Genomic DNA, 26948 nt, shown 5'->3' on the forward strand with positions numbered 1-26948 from the left:
GGGGCAGGAAATGACACACTGTATTATTATTATTGAGAGACAGGCTCGCTGTCTGCTCCTCAGGCTGGGACAGGAGATCACACACTGTATTATTATTATTGAGAGACAGGCTCACTGTCTTTTCCTCAGGCTGGGAAAGGAAGTCACACACTGTATTATTATTATTGAGAGACTGGCTCACTCCTGTCTGTTCCTCAGGTTGGGACAGGAGATCACACACCGTATTATTATTATTGAGAGACGGGCTGACTGTCTGTTCCTCAGGCTGGGACAGTGGATCACACGACGTTGCGCTGCTGATGTTCTCTGAAGACCGGCTAGTTAGTTTTGGCTGAAACTAGTGAAGTTTGTGCACAGGAGAAAAGATGACTGTGGGTCCCAGCAGGTCAGGAAGAAGACCAGTTCGTTCCTGATGAAGCGATAGTTCTGAATAGTGATTCAGCTGTCCACAGTTCCGACCTGTTCACGAGGCCTGCTGCTGGTGCTAACCTCGGGTGGATCGTTTGGTTACTCTCTGGCAACCTCCGCTCTCGACTCTTAGAACAAAGCAAAGTTCTGGCACTCGGACACACTGGCCGTTCCGTGGTTGTCCAGGCTGAGTCTCAGGATGGTCAGGAGGCGCGCTGCGAGAATGTTCTGCCCTTGGGAGCCTTTCTGCTCCTGGGCCGTCCCGCCCTGGAATTGCCTCACAGCCCTGGAATTCTCCTTTGAATTCCCTTTAGAATAGTCTTGGAGCTCTGTGTTGCCTGTTTTTACCTGGAGGAACTTCAGCTCGTTTATTGGATGAAAGTTTCATGGGCATCAGAGACCCACGTGGGTTACTCGGCCCTACCAGTCCCTGATTGGTTGATCAAGGTGAGATATGAGTCACTTACTCCTGACACTTAGGAATGCAGTCCAGATGTCCATCTGGCACTCCCTAGACAGATAGGCGCCAATGGATGCCCATTGATCATGATAGCCAGACTTAGCTAAATGCATCCCCATTTGGGAGCTGTCCCTTATCAAAAGAAAACATCTTTAAATCAGCCTGCCTGAATAGCTTCTCTGTGGCTGCACCACAGAGATGAAGAGAGAGATGGGGCCTCATTTGGGAAAGCACAGCAACACTTAATTCTGTCTTATTAACAAGCATTGCCGCTACAATTAGTAGGAAGAAAGATACAATATTTTGAAAATGTAATATGTTTTAAAGGATTAAAGGGAAAAGAAATACTTTATATACGCAAACTAATTCTACTGAGCTCCTCTAAACAATATCGCCTGAAGAATTGTCAAAGCACAGTGTATCAATTTGGGTGACAGTTGGGGAAAAGGATCACAACATTGAAAACCACAAGGCTTATTTTCAACAACAAAATTTGTGCTTTATAATATTTGACAAAAAAATTAATATTACACGCACGGAAATCAATATTTACCATTAGGGTAGAATGCAGCATAGAACAGTTGGATAGAAGGTTAGTGTAACTCTATAGTGCATCACAGAGGCTGGTCTCTTCCCCTCATTATGCAGGCTGACTTGTTCACAGTGAACTGTCCTCCAGCGATAGTCAGCTGTAATCACTGATGCAGACATGATGTTAATACTCTGACAGCATCTTGGCTGATTTGGTTAAAGTGTTTTCCTATTAAACAGGAGATTCTGCGTTCAAATCCCAGCAGTGTCTTTCTTCCTGTCTTGTCTTACAAAATGTATCACTATGGATGATTACATGCAGCTTGATTTTGTTTAATGCAAGTTTTCATTCCCTTTCTGATGGCTCTCTACAGTAATTTTTAAAAGTACTAATCGGGATGGACTGTACATGTATACTGTACATATCCTCAGTAAAGGGGAATATATAAGTAGTGACTATCCAAATTGCATTTTTGTGTGAAACACATTTCAGAAAATTGAAAACCAATTTTCAAAACTCACAATAACAAGACAAAGGCAAAACATAAGTTCACTTTCACTTTATGCATATTTACCACAACCTTGCCTTCTGATCATAAAAAGTCTTAATTTTAATATAGCAGTTTTAAATGGGACATCCAGAACATGGCATATGAGAATATATGGTTAACCGAGGATGAGCAAAGGATGATTGCACTTTCTGCTTATTGCTATGAACCTACCCCTGGTTATAAAAATGTCTCAAAATTCTGACACTGAGGTGTGAGACACAATGTAACAGGCTCTCATAATCCCGAAATACAAGAAATTTTACTGTAGCGTTTTATAAATTTGACCCTGTGAACATTGCATGTCCCTCCTTCCTCATTACCAAAACATCTCAATGTCTCGGCATTATGTACATTTGTTATTACAACACTTCACTGTTTCATTTATGAGTTGTGACATTGTGAACATGGCATGTTAAAGTATATAGAAAATCTAGATCAGAACAGGCTAAATGCAATTCCTAGTGATTTATCATTTTCTTACTTTCTAAATGAAAAAAATATTTTTTCAGTGATTATGACACTTCAGTATGACATAAAATATGCTTCAATGACAGAATAAATAATAATAATAATAATAATAATAATAATAATAATAATAATAATAATAAATAATCATGGAAAAAATACCCAAAGTGGACATTCATAGTTGTGATTATAGGAATGTTAGATATGCGTAGGCTGCAAAGGAACAAGTAAAGGACTATTCCTGCTGAAAAGAGAAGAAAAGAATCACAATGTTTCGGCTGTGGAGCCTTCTTCAGGTGTGAGAAAGACAGGGCAGTAAGCAAAGATAATTTTCTTTTTATCTTTGCTGAGTGCAGTTTATCGCTGATGACAACATCAAAGACATTAAGGAGTTTTTACGGCTAACAGCTCCACATCAACTTCCTTTCATAACTAACCTCATCAGATCCTTCAACTCCCAACTCTTCCAGTTTCTCACTTCAGAGAAGGATAAAAAACTCAAAATCCTCTACAGAGAAAAACCATCAACACCCTTATCACCTCCACCAATCCTAACCTTGGACTACACCCTCTGACCTTTCCCTTTCACCCCTTTGCATCCTCAGCTAACATATTTTAATAGTACAACAAAATTACAATAGATTGTACAGTATTTATGTTTAAAATTAAAGTAAATGTGTCAAAATATCGAAGTCCAAATGCACGGTGCTAATGTAACAATGCTTGCAAGTTCCTTAACAAATCTGCATTGTATTTTTAAAATATTTCAGCAAAGGATGCAACGGGGGTATAAATGACGACTCGACTTTTTCTTGGGTGAATATGGTTTTCTGGGGAGTTGCGACGTTGGGCATTTCCCGGTGATTCTGACACGTGTTAACCACTCGCATTTCCTGCAAATATTAAAATGGTAAAGGTTTCGCTGAGAAATCCAATCGACCTTTGCGAAGACAATGTTTACATCGCAAAAGAAACCTGTCCCTGGGTGGACTGGAACCACCAACCTTTCAGTTAACAACCAAACACGCCACACAGAGGGAATGGTGGGTCCGTGTCTTGCATCACAACTTTCCGGTTAAAAAAAAAACTTTTTTTGCCAGCTGGTAATATTTCTTCTGCACTGATAATCAAGAATTGAATTTCATTTCTCGCAAGCTGTGTGAATTTCTTGAAATACAAGTTTTCCAGAAAGGAAATGAATACATGCATTCAACGAAATCAAGCCCTTTGTGATAGTCTGAAATGGTACGTTATGTACCACAAGATAGGAAAAAAAACATGACTGGGATTTTAACCTACGTGACCTACGGTACCAGACCGGAGTAAAGTTAGCTTGAAGTTCGAAAACGATTTTGGCACGCCTGTAGCGTTTACACGAAACCTCTTAGAATCGCGAGAATACTTGCTTTGTGTATAAAACACATTGTGAATGCTTTCTCAGCCTTTACTTTTTCGTTTATATGACATTTTTTTGACCAATCACGAATATTCTTTTGTCCATATCTTCGCAACGGAAGCACAGAACGCCTTCAAACCAAATACATTTTAAAGACCACGACATGTGGATATTTCCACAGCCTCTACATCAAAGTATCAGTGAGCTAATTATCTTTTTTTAAACCTCCGGTTTTTCATCGATGCGTAATTACGCACTAACTGGAACCTGGGGGACCGCTGTATACGCAAGATCACAACGCGAGAAATACTGTTCAATACGGCTTCATGCGAAAAACCCGTATATGACTATAGGCAACAGAATAGTGCAGTCTCCAATTACTCAGACTGTAAGCACGCGAATAAAGCTTTGTCTGAATTCTGAAACCCTTTCTTTACGTCCTGTTTTCATTCAGGTAAGAGTAAACTATACGCACAATACTACTGACAGCAGGAAGATTAAAATATTCTTTACTCAGCAGCTTATTAAAAACAGCTCCCATGATGTTCAAACCGATTTTTTACACAGAACACTGACACAGCTTTGCGTTCTGAATCTCTTTTTCTCGTGCGTTTATTTAATGTGGCACAATGCACTGGGATAGGGGTATTCTGTTCACAAACCAATAGCATTTAAACCACAGCACCCACAATGCTGCAAGTAAGTGTTTTGCACACTAAGCAGAGAGCGATGTCTTCCTCGTTAGTATAGTGGCGAGTATCCCCACCTGTCACGCGGGAGACCGGGGTACATCAGGACGTGCATTGAAGTGAAAGCAGGATGCGCTGCGACATACACTGTGCAGATCCCGCCACACTAAGAGGTGAGTGGGTCTTTTCGATCACAGCGCTAGGCGAATCCCCAAACAGTGTGCGTGGCAACAAACGAAACAGGCCTGTTTCAGCCCGGTTTCAATCCGGGGAAATCGGGCCCAGTAGTGGCGGGATCTGTACAGTGCATGTCGCAGCGCTTCAATGTGCTTCCTGATGTCCTACCCCGAGAACAGAAAAGACAGCGTCCGCAGCAACAACAGCTCAGGTCTCTGCACAGGAGCTAAGCTGCCCCCATCTCCTCTGCTCTGCTCTGCGGCTCCTGCGGAGTGGAGTCCTGCCTGGAGCCGTGTTTGCAGGCGGCAGCTCCCCCCGCCCTTTCTGTGCGTCGTGTCCAAGGGCTCCTGGGAGGAAGAGAGAGCCCTCCCACTCGGGGGCTTTTCCACGGTCTGTGTGAGGAGGGGCGGGTGTGTCTAGTAGCTTATCGAGCGGAAGCCTGGGTCGGCGGAGAGCTGTGATCGTGCAGACCTTGAGGTGTCACCTCTTTGTCTGCTTTCCCGCCCCCCCTCCGCCCAAGCTCTGCTCCAAAGTAGCCCGGCAACCCCTCACACCTGCACGTGTCACAACTTAAGTTGTGGTCATGAGACACCCATGGGGCGTTGTTCTGTTCTTGCTAATTGTTTCCTGCCCGTGGCAGGCAGGAGTCCATGCGAGGAAGATGCGCTGGACAGAGCTCAGAGGGCGCACCTGGGTGGCTTTCCTTCTGAGTGACGTTCCTGCAACACTCTCCCGCTCCTCTTGGTGCGCTCATGCCGCAACACAGGAAGGCTGGAGCAGGTGGGTGTGGAGAGTGTTAGACTGAAGATTTAAAGGTCCCTGGTTCGATCCCGGGTTTCAGCGTTTTGTTTCATGGAGCCCTCTGTTCCTCTCTGCAGCACCCCCTTCCTAAAGTGACGCTTCCCTTTCTCAGCCTGAAATGCAAGCGAGACACCAGCAGCAGTCCCTGCTGGTTTCCGTAGTGTAGAGGCTGTCACGTCAGCCTAACACCTGAAAAGTCCCCGGTTCGAGACTGGGCGGAAACAGCATCGTTTTGCACGCTCCTGTACTTCACAGAGGTCTTGAGCGACCGGTCATTTGTTGCCAATGTATTTCCGGTGCCTTCATGCACTCTTGTACCAAACGCACGTTCCTTCTGTACACGGAGCAGATCATTCGCAATTGGGCTGTGCCGACAGACCAGGACGAGCTCTGTTGGCTCAAATGCAGTGCAGGACCTGCAAGAACAACAGAAAGATTAGCATCCAGCGGGGGCTTCTTAGTGAGCCCAAGATCTCATCAAGAATCGGCTCCAGCAACAGGGCTGGGAGCATTGTTCCATTCTCCGCCCACTCTCGGTGTAAACAAGTCTCTCCTGGTCTCTGCTTGAATTGCACTTTCCTGCGTTTGCTTTGGTGTAACTGGCTTCCCCTGCATGGGCGAATGTGAAGAAGATCCTTAGTAAGTCATTGAAGAAAACCGAGAAGAGGTCGGAGTGACCTCTGTCGTTCATCAACGATCCAGTCAGGCAGTACTCCTCTGTAAAGCGCCGTTCGTTCACATGGATTGGCTTTTTTTTGCCTTCATTCGTGCAAGTAGTAAAAGCAGACGCCCCTTTAGGGAGCCTGTCAGCACCCGGAGTTTTCCCCTTCTGTAAGCTCTCCATAGCCTCTCAGCTCTTCTACTGTCAAATCCCCCTCAAGTACTTCCCTATCTTCTTCACTCAAAACGTTTTCTAGCTTTGAGGTAAAAAAATGAATTTCTTCATCCTTTACCTCTGTAGAGCTGTACAGTCTTGAGTAGAAGTGTCACGCCCTCTGCAGCCAGAGGGCGGTCCTTCTCTGTCCTGTCCCTAGTTCCTGGTCTGCTGTCCTTCCTGTCCCTCTCTATCCCTTGGGCTATATATTTCCGGGTCTTGCACTCTGTCCTCGCTCAGCACTGACATTCGGATGTCCTGAGACCCGCCTAGCACCAGGGCACCCTACGTCCGCTCCCTGAGGGCACAGGTTTCTATACGGCATTCCTGAACTCTTTGCACTAATGAGCCCGGGCCTTTTTTCCGTCTCGCCGCTACGCATATCGGTCTTTTTCCGCACTCCTGCTCCCCACAGTTAGTCCCTTTGGACGTCCGGGACAAGAAGGCCTCGATGCAGGAGAGGATAGCACTCAGCTCTGTACTCTCTCTTCCCTCCTCATCAACTACACTTTCCATGACAGACTTGGAGCTTACCACTTTCCTGAAAAAGAAGCGAGTACACTTCTCATTTTCTTCCAAGAACTGCACTCTGCTTCTTAACAGCACTCCTCGACTGCTTTCTTCGGCTATGCTCCGGATGTCCTTTTTTAAAAGGGTGATATCCTCAAGCACATCGAAGCCACTGTGCAGCATCGTGTAGAGACGCTGCAGCTGCCTCTGTTTCCTGGCTAGCACTCCTCTCCGTCTGGCAGCAGCCTTCCTTCCCTCAGCCATGAAAAAGGCCTTTGTCCTCACCTTCACCTCCTCCCACCACTCTCTTACTGACCCGTACAGACACTGCAAGGACAGCCACTGTGATAGTTTCTCCTTGTAGCGGGATACTACCCCCTCGTTCTCTAGCAGCTTTGTGTTGAGTTTCCAGAGGCCTGGGCCAAAGACAGTCCCGCCCTGGAGTTCCACTCTACACCCTAAAGCCTGATGATCTGAGAAGAAGACAGGCTGAAGAGTGACCCCAACAACTTTCACTCTCTCTGAGACAAAGCAATAGTCAATTCTGGAGCTGCTATTCCTCCCTGACCATGTATATCCTGCTGTTGTGGGATATATACATCTATATGTGTCTGAGAGTTTAAAGTCTTGAACTAAGTTTTGCAGGGCCAGTGAGCTGGAATCCAATTTTATCGGCCTTTTGGCTAAGATCAAGTTCAAGTGGCATGCCCGCAGTTCTTGTCTTTCCAAAGTTCTAGAAGGCGATCGAAGATCCTGAAGAGTGCTTGAGCTGGTATCGCCCTAGGTTGAGCCTAGGGGGTTAAGGCCAATCAGCAGCTGAGCTGGTTGGGATCCGGCAGCAACGTTCTCTCTCTCTGCTCTCTCCTCTCCCCTCCCCCTTTCTCTTGCTCCACCTCCTTGGCCTCTTGGCTGGGAGTAGGTACTCGTGGCCTGCCCGCGGTGCTTGCTTTCTTCCTTGAGACTCAGAAGCGCTATCCGCTCCCTCTCTCTCTCTCCTCCTGCGCCTGCACCTAGCTGGGCTTTGCCCACAAGGACAAAGTCCAGGGCTCACTCGCTGCTCCTTTAGCAGCTAAACCGTCCTCTCCACAGGACCTTGCTCTCTCTCTTTCTCTCCTTTTTTCTTTTTTCTCCTTTCCAGATGGCAGACAAGAAGACACTGATCCGGTTCCACTGGACCAAGAAAACAGAGACGATGCCAACTGCGAAATCCTTTTTCATTACCTTCCTGAGAGGGATCCTGCAGTTGGTGGCCGGAGATCTCTACTGCCTGCAAGACAACAAGGCAGAGAGATACATGGAGGCCTACATAGCCACGGACGCCTCATATGAAAAGGCAACGAAAATGATCAGAGAAAAAGGTAAGCACCCCCGTTTCTCTGATTTCAGGCCGGAGCCTATGAGGAAGACAAACCAGAGGACCATCACAATCCTCACGTACAACCCCTACGTACCAATGGCACTGGTAACAGCGTACCTAGGGAGGTATGTAACTGTGGTGGGCAAACCGACGGAGATCAGGGACAGTTGCGGCGTCTGGTACGGCAAACGCCAGTACCGAGTCCTCCTGAAAGAGGACCTAGAGGGCGTCGACGGTTTCCAGCACCCCCCGGCCCGCTTCAACATCGGAGCCGACAGGGGGTACCTTTACTACCCCAGGATGCCGGATTTCTGCAAGAAGTGCAGACAGTCCGGCCACAAGGAGAACACGTGTGACATCGTCAGATGTCACAACTGTAACAAAGAGGGGCACCTGGCAAAAACCTGCCGGGCAGCCAAAAAGTGCGATGGATGCGGCGCCGAGGGACACCTCCTTCACTAATGCAAGGTAAGCAAACCTTCGTTTGCGCAGGTGGTGGAAGCCGACCAGCAGAAACCGGTCTCAAGACAAAGGGAGAGAGGTGAGAACAAAGAACCCGCACCTCCCCCGCAGAGAACCGAAACTGCCGAGGCCACACCCCAGCCGCACCAGTGCCTCAAGATGGCCGCCAGGACGACGGACAAAATGGCTGACCGGAGGAAGGGCCCTGGATAACTCCCAGCAAGAAGGGAAAGAGGATCCACCTTCGGAAGGACAAAAGAAAAGAGTGGTGTAGCGGCGAGGCTTAATAATAAGGCAGAATTAAGTGTTTCTGAGCTTCCCAAATGAGGCCCCATTTCTCTGTTCATCTCTGTGGTGCAGCCACAGAGAAACTATTCATGCAGGCTGATTTAAGATGTTTTCTTTTGATAAGGACAGCTCCCAAAGGGGGATGCACTTAGCTAAGCCTGGCTATCATGATCAATGGTCACCCATTGGCGCCTATCTGTCTAGGGAGTGCCAGTTGGACATCTGGACTGCATTCCTAAGTGTCAGGAGTAAGTGACTCATATCTCACCTTGATCAACCAATCAGGGACTGGTAGGGCCGAGTAACCCACGTGGGACTCTGATGCCCATGGAACTTTCAGCCAATCAATGAGCTGAAGTTCCTCCAGGTAAAAACAGGCAACACGAGATTCAGTAAGATTCAGTAAGATTCTGGAGAGGATTCTGTGGACTGTTCTAAAGGGAATTCAAAGGAGAATTCCAGGGCAGGACGGCCCAGGAGCAGAAGGCTCCCAAGGGCAGGACATTCTCGCAGAGCGCCTCCTGACCATCCTGAGACTCAGCCCGGACAACCACGGAACGGCCAGTGTGTCCGAGTGCCAGAACCTTCCTTTGTTCTAAGAGTCTAGAGTGGAGGTTGCCAGAGAGTAACCAGCAGCAGGCCTCGTGAACAGGTCGGAACTGTGGACAGCTGAATCACTATTCAGAACTAGCTCTTCATCAGGAACGAACCGGTCCTCTTCCTGACTTGCTGGGACCCACAGTGATCTTTTCTCCTGTGCACAAACTTTGCGAGTTAAAGCAAACACTAACTAGCCGGCCAGCGGGCATCAGCAGCGCTCCGTCGCAAGCCGCACAGCACAGCCTGGCACCGAGCCAGAGAGCGCAGATAGGACAGCAACAGCCTGCAACTGTTTCTTTGTGCCCGCAGGAGATCTGAATCCCCAGAGATTGGATGAGTATTCAACTTCACTGCATTACTGCTCGAGAATTCAATTGTAATCCCAACCAGTTGATATCAATTTAATTCCTAAGAGTTATGTTCTTGTTTTGAGTATCTAATGTAGAAGTTGTAACCAAGTTCACTTTACGAAACGGTCTCAATGAATGATATACTGAATGTATGTCCTCTTGATATGTGTAACACTTCGTAACTGACTGAATATATATCTTTTGTATTCTGATAACCCTCTCGATAAGATCTGTTAGGTTTACATGCATATTTTATGTATTAATAAATGTATCCTCGTGTATTAGTACCTGTGTGTGTGCGTTGTTTGAGTTATGTCGCATGGTTGGATTCTAAAGCCATCAAAAGAATCAACTTTGTGATTTACTGCTACAATTAATAATTGTCTCAGTAAATGCCCAAACCCTACAGAACTGGTGCCTTCAGAGAGCCACTATGATTACATATTTGGCGTCCCTGAGCCGGTTTTCTTACATATTTGGCGTCCCTGAGCCGGTTTTCCTACAGTGGTAAGGGAGAACCGTTTCCTCGTCCTAGAGGAAACGGAACTTTCTTCCCCCGAGGCCCAGGAACAACCAGAGGAGGCAGCCCAGGAAATGGAAACCCCCCCCCCGAGGCCCAAAGATGACAGGAAGTGACAGCCCAGGAAACGGAACCCCCCTCCCCCGAGTCCCACGGACAACAGGAGGAGGCAGCCCAGGAAGAGGTTACCCCCTCCCCCGAGGCCCAGGGACAACAGGAAGAGGCAGCCCAGGAAGTCGGAACCCCCTCCCCTGAGGCCCAGGAACAACAGGAAGAGGCAGCCCAGGAAGTGGAGCCCCCCTCCCCCAAGGCCCAGGAGCAACTGGAGGTCCCCGAAACTCCTGGAGAAAGGGAAGAAAAAAGCCTTCCCGAAGCGGTGGCGGAGAGTATCCTCGAGGAAGACAAGATTACTTTGAAGCCGCCCTGGAGCTGGGACTGATGGTAGGGCTGGACCTGTCCAGCATGTTTACCTTTCAGTCCCCAGCGAGACCTGGAGGGAGCCCAGCATATTCCCCCCAGGACCCGAATGAGAGGAGTTACATCTAGGCTAAACAGTGCCCAGATGTAGACTCCCAAGTTTTCCACTGTAAGCACAAAGAGAGGAGGTTCAACTTTCACTTGTTTAATCATGATTGTGAAACTTACCTTTCTAACAACTAACGTGAGAGGGCTAAGAGACCCGGTGAAAAGATGGGGAGTCTTTCATGATCTGGTCTCAAAGTCTTTCTCAGTTTGTTTCTTACAGGAGGTCCACCTGAAGGATGAAAGCGACAAGCTGACATTCACCAGGGAATGGACGAAGGGAGAATCATGCTGGAGCGTAGGAGGGGTCCACTCTTCCGGAGTGAGAATCCTCCTCAGAAACCCAGAGATGACGCTGGTTTCCTCCTTCTCGGTGGTGCAGGGCCGGATCCTGGTCGCAGGCATCAACTGGAGGGGGCAGAAGTTGAGAGCAATTAACGTCTATGCTCCGACGGAACCCTCTATCCGGAAGGAAGTGTTTGCTGACCTGGCCAGCTGCTGCACCACCAACAGACAGGTGGTGCTTGGCGGGGACTTCAACGTCGACCGGGAGAAGGGGAGCGACGCTAGCTCGGCAGAGCTGGAGTCGCTACTCAAGCAGTTCTCCCTGGTAGACGGTTTCAGACGGTGCCGCCCTAACGACGCCGGAACGACATGGAAAAACTCCCGGGGAGTGTGCAGCCGCCTGGACTACATCTTTCTGCACACGACCTGCTCCCTGGAGTCGGCGACGGTGTCCCCGGAGTGGTAATCCAGCCACAAGCGCTTGACGGTGGTGGTTAACACCAACCTGCCAGCATTCGGTCGTGGGTACTGGAAGCTGAACCGGGAGATACTGGAGGAAGACGACTTCAAGGCACTGTTCCGTAAAGACTACGCGAGCTGGGTCGATCTGAGAGACGGCTACAGCTTCATGGTGGAATGGTGGGAGTCGGTGAAAGACAGGACCCGAACCCTGGCGCAGACGTACTGTAGATGGAAGGCGGCCAGGGAGAGGAAGGAAGCTGCACGACTCCAGAGACAACTAGAGGAGGAGTACAGCTCGGCTAACGGGGGAGGAGCCTTCAATTCAGCCCGGGCACGGGACCTGAAGGAGAGGCTCCGCAAACTCAATCAGGTCCGAGGAGCTCAGAAAAAGAGGGTGATCCACGGCCTGAGACGGGGAGATGGAGAGGAAGTGCTGGACAAGAGCGACAAGGTAGAAGCGGCCACCGCTTTCTACACAGAGCTCTTTTCAGAAAAGCAGACGGAGGTGGAGGCAGGCGATGCTTTTCTGGAAGAGCTGAAGGCACGAGTACCGGAGGAGGTGAGGGAGGACTTGGAGGGTCCGATCGCGGCCGAGGAGCTGAAGGCGGCGCTCTTGTCCATGGAGAATGGCAAGGTGCCAGGGCCGGACGGACTCCCCAAAGAATTCTACACCTGCTTCTGGGACACCCTGGCGGCAGATCTGGTGGAAGTGGATCTTCCGCCGGGGGAAACTCGGAGACACCATGAGGGAGGGCATCATCTCCTCTTCAAGAGCCCTTAGCAGAGACGGTGAGACGGGACCCTGTCACGGCCTGGAGATACCGGGAGGCGCGGGGGAAACCCTGAAGATCTCCCAGTATGCCGACGACACAACGCTGTTCCTGAGGTCGGACAGGGGGTTGAGGAGGGCCCTGCAGGTCATGGAGCAATACTCCAGAGCCTCGGGGTCGAAACTCAACCGCCGAAAGAGAAAACTGAAGTTCTTCGGGCCCTGGAAGCACAGGACGACAGCGCCGGAGGGTCTCAAGCTCTGCACGGAGCCCCTCAAAATACTGGGGGTTTCCTTCCAGAGCCAGGACAACGAGACCAACAACTGGACCAAGAGGATCGCCAAGGTGAATGCGAAGCTGGGTCTGTGGAAAACGCAGTCGCTGTCCTACACAGGGAAAGTGATGGTGTTGAAAGCAGACATCCTGCCGGCTTTGGTTTACCTGGCGGTGGTGTACCCGCTGCCGGCCAGACTCAGACGAGCGCTGCAAGGGATTATCTTCGGCCTCGTCTGGGGCGGCAAGTACGAGTACATCACTCGAAAACCGGATAGGTCAGCCGGTCGAGGAAGGGGTTCGAGATGTCCCACATTTCCCCCTGAAACTCGACTGCATCTTCTACTGCAACCTCTGTCGGGCGCTGCAGGAGCCCATTGGCCACAAGTACCAGTACTTTGTCAGGCTGTGGCTCTCCGTCCCGATGAGGCACTTGGTCCAGTGGTCAAACACTGGGCCCAAGGCAGAGAGGCGACCGAAGTTCTACACCCACGCTGTCAAGTGGAGCAGGAGGCCAACCACAGAGCCCTGTACAAAGAGGTGAGGGGGCATTTGGTCGCTGACGAAAGGCTGCAGGTTCCCAGACAAGTCTGGGAAAGGACACAGCCCAAAGAACTTGACAACCAACTGAAGGACCTCAACTGGATGGCTGTGCACAAGAGACTGGCTACCAGAGAGGTCCTCTACAGACACTCGCTAACCAGGAATCCGCATTGCCCCCGGGACACGTGTTTTGTCGAGGAGACTCAGGAGCACGTGTTCTGGAGCTGCCTCTTCGCCAAGGTGGTGTGGGGCAGAATGGACAACATTATGCAACTCCTGGGAAAGGATGCAGTGCTCAGTTACCAGTACATTCTGCTGGGGGCTGGCACCCACCAGACTGGACAAGGGGACACAGGACCTGTGGGGGCTGCTACTGTCCCTCACAAAACAAGGACTGTGGAAGGTGAGGAACACTCTCATCCGGCACAACATAAAGTGGGGGGCGAGGGAGCTGGAGAAGAGGATCCTGGCGGACCTCAGGAGGAGGACGAAGCACCACGTCGCCAAATGGGGTTTCCCCACGGCGAGGGAGCGCTGGAATGGACTTTGGGCCCTATACAGAGATTAAAGGACAATAGCAAGTGGTAGATTTGGAGGGACTCTCTTAATTGCGCAAATCCGCCCCCACTCGCAAAGATTGATAACGGACAATCAATCTCCGTTCCGCCGTTGTTTTTTATTACATGGAGTGTTAATATGTGTGAGATGTTCCTTTTGAGATGTTTTTTTTGCAGAATAAAGTATATTTTGTAGAACAAAAAACATCTTATGACAAGGTTTACAAGTTATCTGTTGAACTACATTCTCATAGGTGTGGTCACATTCCAGATCATTTGTTTACGTTTTTGTTTCTGGAGCAACTGTTAGATGAAATGTGCTAATATGTAACCTAACTCCAGTGTGAATAACTAGAAGAGGGGAGCAGCTCCATTCCATACCATGGGAGCTTTGAGATTGGCTGGGCCAGATCTCTCATTTGCATATCTGATTTGGAAATATAACACTAAACCCCTTCTTGCATGGATTTAACTTGCACCCAAGAGTCCCCTACTGTGTATTGCTACTTATTTTTTTATGATAAGTGGTGATTACCAGTTGACAGGTTTTATTTGTTGAATTATAAATGGTTTTGTATTATCATCCTGAATGGCCTGTACTCAAGGTTTGGTAGGGTATGTGTTTTCATTTCATTTACCAAATTGAATTTTTGCTCTTTTAGTATTTGTCTAGAAGGCTTTCTGAAGTCAGGAACCCCATTTATTTGGTGAAAAAGGATTCTGTATTAATATTAATATTTCTCATACAACATAAATAGGGTCTTTTATGAATAAAAAGATCTTGCACTTGGAAATCTTGATAAAGCTGTGTGCTTCCATACACTCAAGCAGTTTTGATTCCTAATATTTGACCTTAGGTGCGGAAACGGGTCTTTTTTGCCATTTGATTTCCAATTGATCAGCACAGTATAGAAAATAGACCCATAAAGCAACCTCAGCAGTGACAAATGTCACTGTGTCACTTGGGTTTATACGTCGGGGTCCGGTAGTGAAGCTCCGCTCCTGTTTAGCCTCCGAAGCCGTACAGGGTGCGGCCCTGGCGCTTCAGCGCGTACACCACGTCCATGGCAGTGACGGTCTTCCTCTTGGCGTGCTTGGCGTGCTCTGTGTAGGTGACGTTCTCCAGGAACACCTTCAGCACCCCGCGGGTCTCCTCGTAGTTCAGCCTGGAGATCCGCTTCACTCCCTAATGGCGAGCCAGGCTGCGGATTGCGGGCTTGGTGATTCCCTGGATGTTGTCGCAGAGAACCTTACGGTGACGCTTAGCACCTCCTTTCCCGAGTCCCTTTCCGCCTTTGCCTCTTCCAGACATCTTCTAGTTATCAGCTGTGAACACGACACACACTGCTCATCTTTGATGTATAATAGACATCTTTCTTTGATGTCTATTTTACATCAAAGAAAGATTTTTATAGGTGTAGAAACTAGTAAATAAAGCCAATGATTTGTTTTAGAAATGTATTCTTAAAATATACAATTATTCACACCTGAACAATATGTAGTTCAAATTATACATTATATACAATATTGTATTCAAATGTCTAATCATCATAAAAAACACAACTAGTAAACTTCAGTTACAAATTCTAGTAACATGGCAATATATATAGTAATGACAAACACAAACTAATCACATGAACACGCTAATATTTAACTCAAAACCACATTTCGATTCAAATATAAATTTTTAAAATTTACAACTTCTTTATTTCCACGAAAATATTATGTAGCACAAACGCTACTTTCTAATAAAGACAGAAAGAAACTGTTTGTTTTGTGTCTACTGGTGATCTTCCTCTCGATACTAATGAAATGTTTAATATGATCCCTCGAGAAAAAAAAGGAATCAATTTCCGCCTGGAATGATTGATGCCCCATCAAACATTTTGTAATATCCCTGGAAGTTTATACAGTAGAATCCTGGTTCGTGGCTTAAATTCAAGGTAAATGAGACTAAGGAAACGAGTTGGAAACTTGATGTCGAAGTGGGATTTAAATCACCCATTTCACATTTTACTTCATTGGGCAGTATGTGCCAGAGAGCAATGCCACCGCATCTCTTCGATAGCTCAGTTGGTAGAGCGGAGGACTGTAGTGGAGTCAACAGGGAATCCTTAGGTTTGATTCCGGTTCCGGTTTGATTCCGGCTCGAAGGAAGGTGCTTTTCATGTAATTTAATCAAAGAGTTAAAAAAGCGACTCTGTTTTATTCAGACATTGATCAAAAGCTCAATAATCGACTAAGCAAAGGCTCCTGTTCCGAATTCAGCCCACGTCTGATTGTCTTTTTTTTGCCAAGATCTGATCTTTGAATTAAGGGACTACACTGTCTGCTTTGTAATTCAAAAATACATACAAATGTCAAGTTTTTTGTAGATATAAAGGTGTTCTCTGTTTTCAAAGGATAGTTACTTAATTGGCATAATGATTTGGTATTGATTTTGTATCGTTGTATTATAAAGTTTGTGCTTTCTGTGTTTTTATCGTATTGTGAACTTATTTTTTAAACAAATGCTTACAAAGGCAAACACGGCACACATCTGTTTATACCAGCGGTGAATTGTACATTTTTATTAAGTACAAGCTACTGTGCACTTCTGGGAGTATAACAGGTTCGATTTAAAGTGGCAAAAATATAAAAGGGGAAAATACCCCAGACTGCGTGTAAAGCCCTCGTTGTGACTGTTTTAGATAAAAATGGCGTACTGTGCACGAAATTTTGCAGAAACACAATCTGATATTTTGATAATTATTATTTTAATAATTTTATAAGTATGAGGCCCCGGATCCAAATCTTCAGTTCTGATTTTTTTAAGTGATATCTTTCCTTCCTGTCGTGGAAGTCACACGATGTGAGCAATTGTTTTTTTTTACGTTACGATCCAAAGAGCCTCAGACTCACTGTAACCAAACCAGGATGGATTCTGCTGGGAGCCGGACTGAGCTCATTCTCACTCCCTGTGCTGAAAACAGAATAAGCTCTTCCCCGAACATCGTCTACAGCTGCTGGATTGTGCTCTGCATCTTACTGCTCCGGCAGTTACTTTGACGAAAGACAAATCACTTGTGCGCTTTTAACCTTCTCGCAGCTACGGGCGAGACTGACGCTCACGATATGAAGGCACCCGCTGGTATACCTTCTCTAACTTTCAGTCGCGACAGACTTCGCTTTTTAAAAAAAAAAAAAGTAGATATAGCCCTGAAAAAAGCATTAGCTTTATCAGTTTTATATTAATCTATTTTGAATCAAAGTTTGATATTTTGTTTTATTTTTTATTGCATTTTACATAATAATAATAATCATTATTGCTTACACTTATATAGCGCTGTTCTGGATACTCCACTCAATGCGCTTTACAGGTAATGGGGACTCCCCGCCACCACCACCATTCTCCTGAATGATCACAGAGAGTCAGAACCTTGGTTTTACGTCTCAGCCGAAGGACGGCACCTGTTTACAGTTTAGCGTCCCCGTCATTGTACTGGGGTATCAGGACCCGCATGGACCGCAGGGTATGCGCCCAGCGACAGAAACCAGAGGTGTGTCGGGCTCGGCTGCGAGCAGGACAATGACGTCACGGGGACAAAGTAGAGGAAATCAAAACAGTTCTATAAAAGACCTGTGTCAGCTGTTGGTTTGCAGTCTGGACTCTAAATCCTCCGATCCGATTTTAAATCTCTCTAATACCTGAGCTGCGGCTTCTTCCGAGTATTTATTCGTATACTTATTATGTGTAAGTGTATAGATGAAACCTTTCATAGTGTAACGCTTACGGCCGACAGGCACTGTGTAAGAGCCGGTGTACCAGAGCAGGTGACGTCACTGCCCTTCCCTGTGATAGCAGGACCACAGCCCGTGGGTTGTGGGGAGATCTCTCTTCAGCTCACCGGGCTGGGTTGCTGCAGAGAGACATGGGAGTCCCGGGTTCGAGCCCCCGACGGTGGGGGGCCGACCTAATGCGCCCTTGTTGCGTTACAATATATTGTTCAGTTTAAATCAAAATGCTTTACTAATACAAGAGAGAAGTATAGTATGAAGGATGTGACAAATGTATGATTTCACGGAACAAAACGGTTTTTATTTGCATTCGAAATGAAGCAGAATTTTAGCGCAACACACAAGCCCTTTGTCTTTTTTAGTGATTTTTAAACAGACGTAGAAAACGCGTTTTTTTAACACTATAATAGCAGGGTCAGTGGCGTAATGAATAACGTGTTAGGCCTCGTGTCAGAAAATTATGGGTTCGACTGCCATCTGGCTTGTTGAGTTTATACCACTTACATTCTTTTATATAAATGAACTGCACCTGAAAGCTATAGAAAACACTTTGGGTAAGTTGTCTGTCGCCTCCAACTTACCCAAAACACTGTACTGTCTGGAGATCAGCTCCAGCTCTGAACTCAATTGCAATGAAAAACCATGCGTAACAAAACTGGAGAACAGCTGAACTTGTGCTCAGTTCGGTGATGAGGGTTCAGAACTGTCGTTGTTGTAATTAGCACGAACTGCACAGGCTCTGAATCAGACCATGTCAATTAGTCTGATCAGTGTAGGACACGTTAATGTAGAATTATTAATAGGTTTATTAGTTAGTTAGTTCAGGTTTACCCACCTGAACTAATGTAGAATTATTACTTGGTCTGTCTCTTGTTTGTATATAAATGAATGTCTCTGACAACTTAATGTTAGTTTTACGATGTAGGTCAGGCGTTGACATATGCACGAGTATACGAAATGTCTCACTCCTGATTCAACTCATGTTCTATAGGAGATTGGCGATTCCTCCTGTTTCTCATACAACCATATCAGAACAGAAGCCCGTGTCACCCAGCTGTGATTCAAGATCGACTCGCATCTTTATCCCTTTTTTGTTCATGATCATTATTTTCTTTAGTTATGATCAATATTGAACTTTTTTTAAATGAAATGACAATAATCAAACATGCAGGCAGATTTTTGAAAAGTATTCGGAATTGACAGGGTGCCCCTTTGGAACAGTCGTCAGAAAATGTGAGAAAATGAAAGTTATGTAAGCTCTCACACAAAGCATTGAAGATTGGAATCTGAGTGTAAAAAAGCTACCTGTCTCCCAATGATAGGCAGGGATACACACCATGACTCGAATAGACTCAGCGAACTTTAACACCTATGATATTACGAGTGCTTTGCACGTGTCGAATTTCAAGAAGGAACTACTACAACAGTTTGGACATAATTCAATACCACCGGCAAAGTCCAATGCCGGCAACTTCTGAGAAAATAATGTTCACTCATGGAATTTGGTCTCATGGAATTTGGCTGGCGGGAAAATTCATTTATACTCCTTTTGCACCCTCAGCTGAAACATGTTAAAATAACAACGCAGATTTGTTGGAGAACCTGACAAGAATTATTGGGTTAGTACTGTATGTATTCTTGTATATTTACTTTAATTTTAATATAAATGTAAACATGCATGCTTTATAAGCTATTGTAATTTTAAAATATGTTAGCTGAGGATGCGAGGGGGGCTATTATACCTTGTGAAACACGCAAGGAACCGTAAAAAAGGCTGATATTTGAATAAAATTGGCGATCACAAGAAAACCACAATTTATGTGGTATTATCATCAATATCCTTCAAAATCGACGTTCAAATGAAGGATTTGAAGAAACTATGAAAAAAGCAATAGTAGTAGGAGAGGATTTTGATTTTTGCTCTTCAAGTCAGTAGATCGACGTAGAGTTGCGCCCCTACAAACAGCACAAAGGATGAAACCCACCTCCTTCGTTATTGCTATGTTTGTGCCGGTGAAAGTAGCGTTTGTGCTATAGAAAGCATCTCGGAAGGTGAAGGTGCAGTCACTTCCACATGTCATGATATCATTAGATCCGACGACAAGAGCTGAAGCCCCCCAGTCCAAGCCAGCAATGTGAGGAAGATGGACATGGAGGAAGGTAGCGTGGCCGAGCGGTCTAAGGCGCTGGATTTAGGCTCCAGTCTCTCTGGGGGCGTGGGTTCGAATCCCACCGCTGCCAAATGTTAATGTTTTAAGACCTGCAATACGATCAGTAAAAGTGCTTTTTGTTAGGCTGCAGGAGGTGTTAAGAGATAGACTTTCTAAAAGACAGGCTTAACATCAAGGCAGAAAAAATATTTTGTTTTCTCAACAGAAATTCTCTTTGGTACGTTCAGCTTTATGTAGGGAACAACATCTGCCAAGATCACTTTTGAGGCAGTGCACATGATAGTGTACCGGCAAGTACAGTACATTTAATATTGGCTGTGGTGGTGAGCTGCTTTTGTCTGTGAAACTTTTAATTCTTCACGCCGAATTGTTGGCAGGGGTAAAGCTTATTAAATCTTTGAACATAGCGCTCCATCAGAAGTACTTTGTTCGTGATCAAAAGAGATCAGAGGATTAACTTCATGAATTCACATAGCATACCTTACAGGAAAGATTTAAAAGGGGAATTGATTGTGCTTCCTGATGTTGTTCCTGTGGTTTCTTTGGATACAAAGGTGAATGTTCTTTGACGTTCTGCTAGAGTATCCACTGGGTGAGCTTTATCAATTAGCTCGGATAGGTCATCGGTGCTCCGTCTCCGGAAAATAATCAGCACTGTCGATCACAAGTTTACAGATTTCTCCAAATAACAACTATACATTTTAACCCAGCGGTTAGCATTCCTTCAATCCAATAGTTTTACTCTGGGTAAAAAGCAGCGCAATCTACAGAGAGATGATATTCAAATATTTTAACGTTCTTATTGGAATACCTGTATGGAGATATCGCTCAGAATTCCTAATATGATTTTGAGTTCAGTTTTGCTTTACTACTTTCAGAGTCTTTTATTGACCTTGCTGAAGCAGAGAAGTGACATAATCACAAATGCGACCTACCTGTGCTGCTGTTTCTGGTTAATAATTATTATCGCGAGGAAAAAAAAACAGCTCCTTGCATTAAGAGCAAGAGCAACCAACGCGCTCTCTTGTTGATTTGGGTTTTTTCCGTGGTGCTCTTCCTCAGATGCAAAGTTATTTGGCGAGCAAGGACCTCTGAGAAGGAGCCTGAATCCGTCAAGAACTCTGAAATTCTAATATCGCACTACCGTCTTGTGTACAGAGATCTGCTTCTTCCTTTTTGAGTGTTTTGGTGTTTAAGAGCACACTTCCTACCTCGAATGTTAGTTTCAGGAGATGTGTTACCAGATCACAGATCATCTTGAAAAGATTTGGGATGCACTGGCTCAGTTATTTGAAGGAACCTATACCACCAACGCACTTCTGAGAAGCACCTGCACATTTTCGCAATCCTCTCTCTCACCTACAAAGTTATGAAGACACAGACGACCAACAAAAACTAATTTGATTCACTCAATTATTTGTCCATCTCTAAAGCCTGTGTGTATTGACTAGGCAATTCAAAAGCACATATTAAATAAGAACACGATCCTTCTTGTTACCATTCACGTGGTTGGAGCGTTGTTTCGCCCTTTAACATTCTTCTACAATATTTACAAAAGGGCTTTATCACTGGAGTTGTGTGCATCAGTCCATGAACATCAACTGTACTGCTGTTTTTCTATGCGTAATTTAATTGCAAGCACTTAAAAGATGCAAAAAGGTTTCAAAGAAAACATAATTGAAAGACAGTCGAGTAAGGAGGTAGAAAAACGCACTCCCCCATTGAAGAATCAACCACCGTCGCCCATGTGACTGGATATAAAAATAAATTATTCATTTCAATTATTCATGAAGGGTGGATTGTGGTCAGTAAACATATGCACATCTTTAAGTCAGTTCCACCATCTGTGCCATAGGGGGTGTAGCTCAGTGGTAGAGTGCATGCTTTTCATGTATGAAGTCCTGAGTTCAATCTCTGGCGTCTCCAGATGTCTTATATTATTGTGCTCACATCGCAATCTTCTGTTGAGTAAGAACTCTTTGCTCGTGTTCATAGAGAGCCAGGTTTACACAATTAAATTCAGTCACACACGAAGTGCTACAGTCTTGCTCTGCTGTTTTAAATGTACCTCCAAAGCATTTCGTTGTGTTAACTACCAAATGATTTGAACTAATTTTACGTCATATTCAGGAAATCCAGAGAAGGTCATCAGACTTTTAGTGGCTGTTGAAGAAAACACCTGTTGAATCTCACCAGGGATTTCTTGAGAGATCATTCAGCGAGCAAGTCCTCCCTCTGGACTCCAAATATTTTGGGTTAAACTGTTATTCACATACTCTAACGAAGAGAAACGTTAGTGTCTTCCGGTGTGTGAGCCCATTTCTAAAAAAAAAAAGTTATATAAATTTAATTGTTCTACTTTTTAGGCTTGCATAGTCTTATTAATATTTCAGTTAAATCTTTTTTTCTGTAGTAACATCAGTTGATATTAATATTAGTCCTGATTTATAATTTTTTTGTCATGGTTGATCTTAAATAATTTTGTATTTAGTTTCAGTTTTGAAAAATCATGCAGAGAAGCTACCAAAACTGGTAATGTTCATATAATGTGTAATGCAATAGCAGCATTTTGGGTTGAAAACAAAAAGTATATCTTGGTATGAATCCTAACACTTCATAGACAGCGTTCTAGGACTTCTCACTTCAGATAAAGTTGTCAATACATCATAGATTTCTACTCAATCAATATCAGCAGTGTTATCGCTACCGAACGCTAAATATAGATCCTGGCAATACTTCGTGAGATCTTCGTAAGAAAATCCAAAATACTACGGAAGGAATCAAATTTATATGTTTCTTTGGATCGAGAAGATGATCATTATGAGACTCAAAACATGCCTGTCTTTTCTTTTTTCGAGGACAAATGGATTATTGAGGTGTAAAGATGGGTTCAAAACCAAAATCACCTGCTATCACTGCTGTTTCTTCAAATCCTTCAACTGATCATCGATATAGAGGAATAATATATAGTTTCTTCAAATCCTTCAACTGATCATCGACATAGAGAAATAATATTATACAATTGTGGTTTTCTGTTAATTGCCAATTTGACTAATTACATCTTCGTTTACAGATGTCTTGCATGTATCACAAGGTATAATAGTCGTCGTGCGTCCTCAGTTAAAATGTACGACAAAAGTACAACATTTATGGTTACATCCATATTAAAATGAAAGTAAATATACCAAGATATTAAAATACAATTGTACAGTCCTAACTTAATAATGCCTGTGAAGTTTTCCAACAAATCCGAACTGTAATTTTGAAATATTATAGCTGAGAATGTAAAGAGAGTACAAAGATCAAATTCAATGAGTGAAAATGCACCAGTAGTTCTCTAAGCTGAGTTTCTTCCCTGAACATGACTTGCTTGCGAAGCACCAAGCAGCCTTGAACGGATCGCGGAAATCAAATATACAGTACAGATGGATTCAGAGTGTGCTTTCCAACTTTTGTGCAACATTTTCCTTTGATAGGGTGGAGTTGTCTTCACAATCTGGGTTAAATAAAAAGGAGTGACGTCAGTGTTAAACAGCTTTCCTTCTTGGAGAACAATGGTACAAACTCAGATGCATTTTATCAAGTCGAGGTCATTCTCTTCGATAAATTCATTCAGAAGCTGAAATATGTGCTCTCCTGTAGTTCCTGTTGGTAGCGGTTTACAGAACAGAAAGTCTTCATGAGACATACCCTCAAACTCGAATCTAACGTAAACGAGCAAATTGGCCAAATCGACTACAGACTCATCTAATTGCAGTGAAAAACATCTGCTCATCTTAACGCGCTCTATCAGTGTACTTTTGATATAATCCTTCATTTCAATAATTCTATAAATGACTGTGTCTTTCAGGGGGAGGGGGGCAGCAGGTCGAGCTGTTTAGCAGCTTTTTTTCCACACATAATACGTGTCAGCTCTTTTGCCAACTGTAAATAAGGTTCTTCAAAAATAGTGTAGCTTACCTGCTTTAGCAATCCGCAAGCTTTTTCCGCGTTTCCATTTTTATTTCCGTATTTATTTAAAGTTTTTATTTCATGCGCATGGGAGCGAAACACAGAGACACTCGGTGTATTTTTCTCAAATTCGAACAGTTCTTAAATATTTTTCTATCACGCTTTCGTGTGCTCACAAGATTGCCTGCGTTCGTAGCACGTATTTCTATGCATTCCTGTGTTTACAATGTTCGCATTGTTCCAAAATCACGCTAATTCTCCTTTCTCCCTATTTGCTGGAGATACAATAGCTTTTTTTAAATACAATTGGTCACTTGCATCCGTAGCACGCATTCCTATAGAGTGGTATAGAATTACAGAGTATCTCTTGTGTCCACTGAAGTATTAGCACGCACTGTATCGTAGTATGTAGCCTGCGTATTCGACAAGTATTAAAATACAAAATCTGAAAACCCGTCCCGATTTTTCAGTGCACACTACACAGTTCCAGGGTCATTTGGCATACCACCTGGTGGCACTCCACGTACCACTGCCGGTACGCGTACCACAGTTTGAGAACTACTGATCTACAGTATCTATAAATCTCTTACACGTCATTTACAATGGCTTTTCAACTAATAGCCCGTGCAGGGATCAAACCCTAACTGTTGGTACAGTACGAGTTGCGTAAGGCTCTGTAACGCGCAGATGAGAAACTAACCTCTGCTTCTTCATTATATACACAGTGAGCTATATATGCGAGCTTACTGCCTCCTACGGGCTCTGTATTTGATTGCGGTACAAGACCGGCCGTGGAGATAAAGTGAGACGGGTGTGTACATTAAAAGGCTCATAGTGTCCCTGGGAGGGCTCAAACCACCACCCTTTTGGTTAACAACCGAACCACAAAGACTCATGTACAGCTTAACACTTCTCGGTCTCAGTGAAAGTGATACACTCCGTAAAATTTCCAGAGATTCATTTATTTTTAAAGGAAAATCACCAACAGCGGCCGAGATCTACTGGAGTTTTTTCATTCTATACTGCGATTTCTGAAGGGTACTCTGTGAAAATACGAGTTTTGACGAGAAGGGATGGACATATAAGGTCAAAAGGCTTGAGGAATTGAACCTTAAGGTGAAGACTGCGGGTTCAGTAGCAGCAGAACCTGATCAGTATCAGTTGACTCCGATATACTTTGAAAATGAACTTGGGGATTTAGAGTCAGACGTGCTACCGTTGCACCATGGGGTACTTAATTAAAAAAAAATAGAAAAAAAATCAGTGTTCCTGGATCTGTAATTGAGAACAACACCTGCACAAGAGCTGCGCAGGAAGAATAAAATGTGGTCTGTGAAGAAGAGACTCTCTTCGGAGAGCTGCGCTCTTCACAGGAGATTTTTTTTTTGTGAAGCTGATTTGTCTCCTTTGGGAAATTCAACAGCTCTGACAACCGTAACTTCATGGCGCAACGGTAGCGCGCCTGACTCCAGATCAGAAGGCTGCGTGTTCAAATCATGTCGAGGTCAGCTGTTACTTTTTCAGGTTCTGCTGGTCCTGAACACGGAATTCACCCCATGCAGTTGAGTTCTATCTGTACACCACATAGATAATCAAAACAAAATAGAGCAGTACAGGACACGCAGTGTGGGGCTCACACAGGCTTACAGTCTCCAGCATTGGAGTGGAGGGGAAAAAAGAACTTTGTTTTTTTTTTTAAGAGAAAAGGCACAGTTCACATCTGCTTAACATCACGTCCAACTTTAGAGACAGCTACATCAGATAATGGAATCCCGGAAGTTTAAGATAACTTTTTTTAATACAGGTTCAAGCAAACCTGAAAGTTAATGAGTTTCCGGACACTTTTGTTTTATTAAAAAGTGTCTGAAGCCTGAAACTGTAATTTGAAAACAAAACCCGCTATTGGACATTAGCAGGTGCTTTTTGTAACGATTTGCTATTTCATGCTGGAAAACAAAGGAAACAGACCCAACGTTTGCTTTCAGGTGCGGTTCATTACATAATATACATCTATTACTGAGGAGCTTGAATAAAATTTACACGAACCAGGTATAGGTCGAACCTACAATCTTATGATCCGGAATCAGACGCGTTGTTTATTAAACCGCTGGCATTTCACATGACCTGAATTCCCCCAAAGTGTGCTCAGCGCCGCTACTAGTCATGCACCGCTCCGTCTAAAATTTCAAAGTGAGAAACATGTGTTTTCTGATTTTTTATGAGTTTTAAAATATAATCTCTTTAAATCAGACAAGGGGTTTATGTTTCGCACTGAAATTCCGATTGACTGAGAATTCAAAGAAAGACTGTTTTCTTCCACAACACCGTATAATTATCACATCCACCAGACTCTCCAACCTCTCCAGATCTTGCTGGTCGAGCAATTGCTCCGATAAATTAGGTCACGTATCATCTTAAATCATTTCTTCTCAACACAACATTTCCTGGTGCACGTTTTCTCTATGAAAAAAAGATATTTTTCCGTTGCACGATTTCTCGTTTTTTATCAAAGCGTACAGAAATAAAAAAGAAGAAGAAATAGTGTCGCAAAAGAACTCTGTCGCCCTTGGGAGATGTCAAACGCATTGGACATGAAAATGGCAGATAAAAGCCAGTTCTCTTCGTTTCTCAGTGTCGGGGCTGCTATGTAAAAGAGGCAATTTGCTCTGAGCGCAGGTTCAGCGCTTACTGAACGCAGATGTCTCAGAGCGGTGTGTCCAAGCGGCTGTAAAAGGTGATGAGTACCCTGTCACTGTAGCCTAGTTGGTTAAAGCGCTTCTCTATTAAACAAAAGAACCGAGATTCAAATCCCAGCCGTGTCTTTCTTCCTATCTTGTAGTACAGAACGTATCATTTCGGGCAATCACAAAGGGCTTGATTTCGTTAAATGCATGTGTTCATTTCCTTTCTGGAAAACTTGTTTTTGATGAAATTCACACAGCTTGCGAAAAATGAAATTAAATTCTTGGTTATCAGTGCAGAAGAAATATTACAGGCTGGCAAAATAAACGGGAAGAGATTTTTTTTTAACCGAAAACTTGTGATTCGAGAAATGACCTTACCAGTCGGTTAGCGTGTTCGGCTGTTAACCGAAAGGTTGGTGGTTCGAGTCCACCCAGGGACGGGGTTCTTTTGCAATATAAACATTGTCTTCAGTCGATTGGATTTCTCAGCGAAACCTTAACCATTTTAATATTT

General features: G+C 44.6%; 2 non-coding genes and 2 pseudogenes across 3 annotated transcripts in view; 3 read left to right on the plus strand and 1 right to left on the minus strand.

Annotated features, from left to right (window-relative positions):
• LOC148665690 (scavenger receptor cysteine-rich type 1 protein M130-like) overlaps window positions 1–26948 on the plus strand; it is a 267138-nt pseudogene that overhangs the window by 134480 nt on the left and 105710 nt on the right. The gene's annotated exons all lie outside the window — the stretch shown is intronic.
• LOC148665696 (U7 small nuclear RNA) lies at window positions 14496–14551 on the plus strand. The gene has a single exon (XR_015939045.1). It is a non-coding gene; the product is annotated as a U7 small nuclear RNA (small nuclear RNA).
• LOC148665697 (histone H4-like) lies at window positions 14858–15163 on the minus strand (annotated as a pseudogene).
• trnal-uag (transfer RNA leucine (anticodon UAG)) lies at window positions 19788–19869 on the plus strand. Its single transcript has one exon. It is a non-coding gene; the product is annotated as a tRNA-Leu (tRNA).

This window comes from Lepisosteus platostomus, chromosome 5 (assembly GCF_059453375.1).
Source record: "Lepisosteus platostomus isolate fLepPlt1 chromosome 5, fLepPlt1.hap1, whole genome shotgun sequence".
In the NCBI taxonomy this organism is placed as follows: domain Eukaryota; kingdom Metazoa; phylum Chordata; class Actinopteri; order Semionotiformes; family Lepisosteidae; genus Lepisosteus; species Lepisosteus platostomus.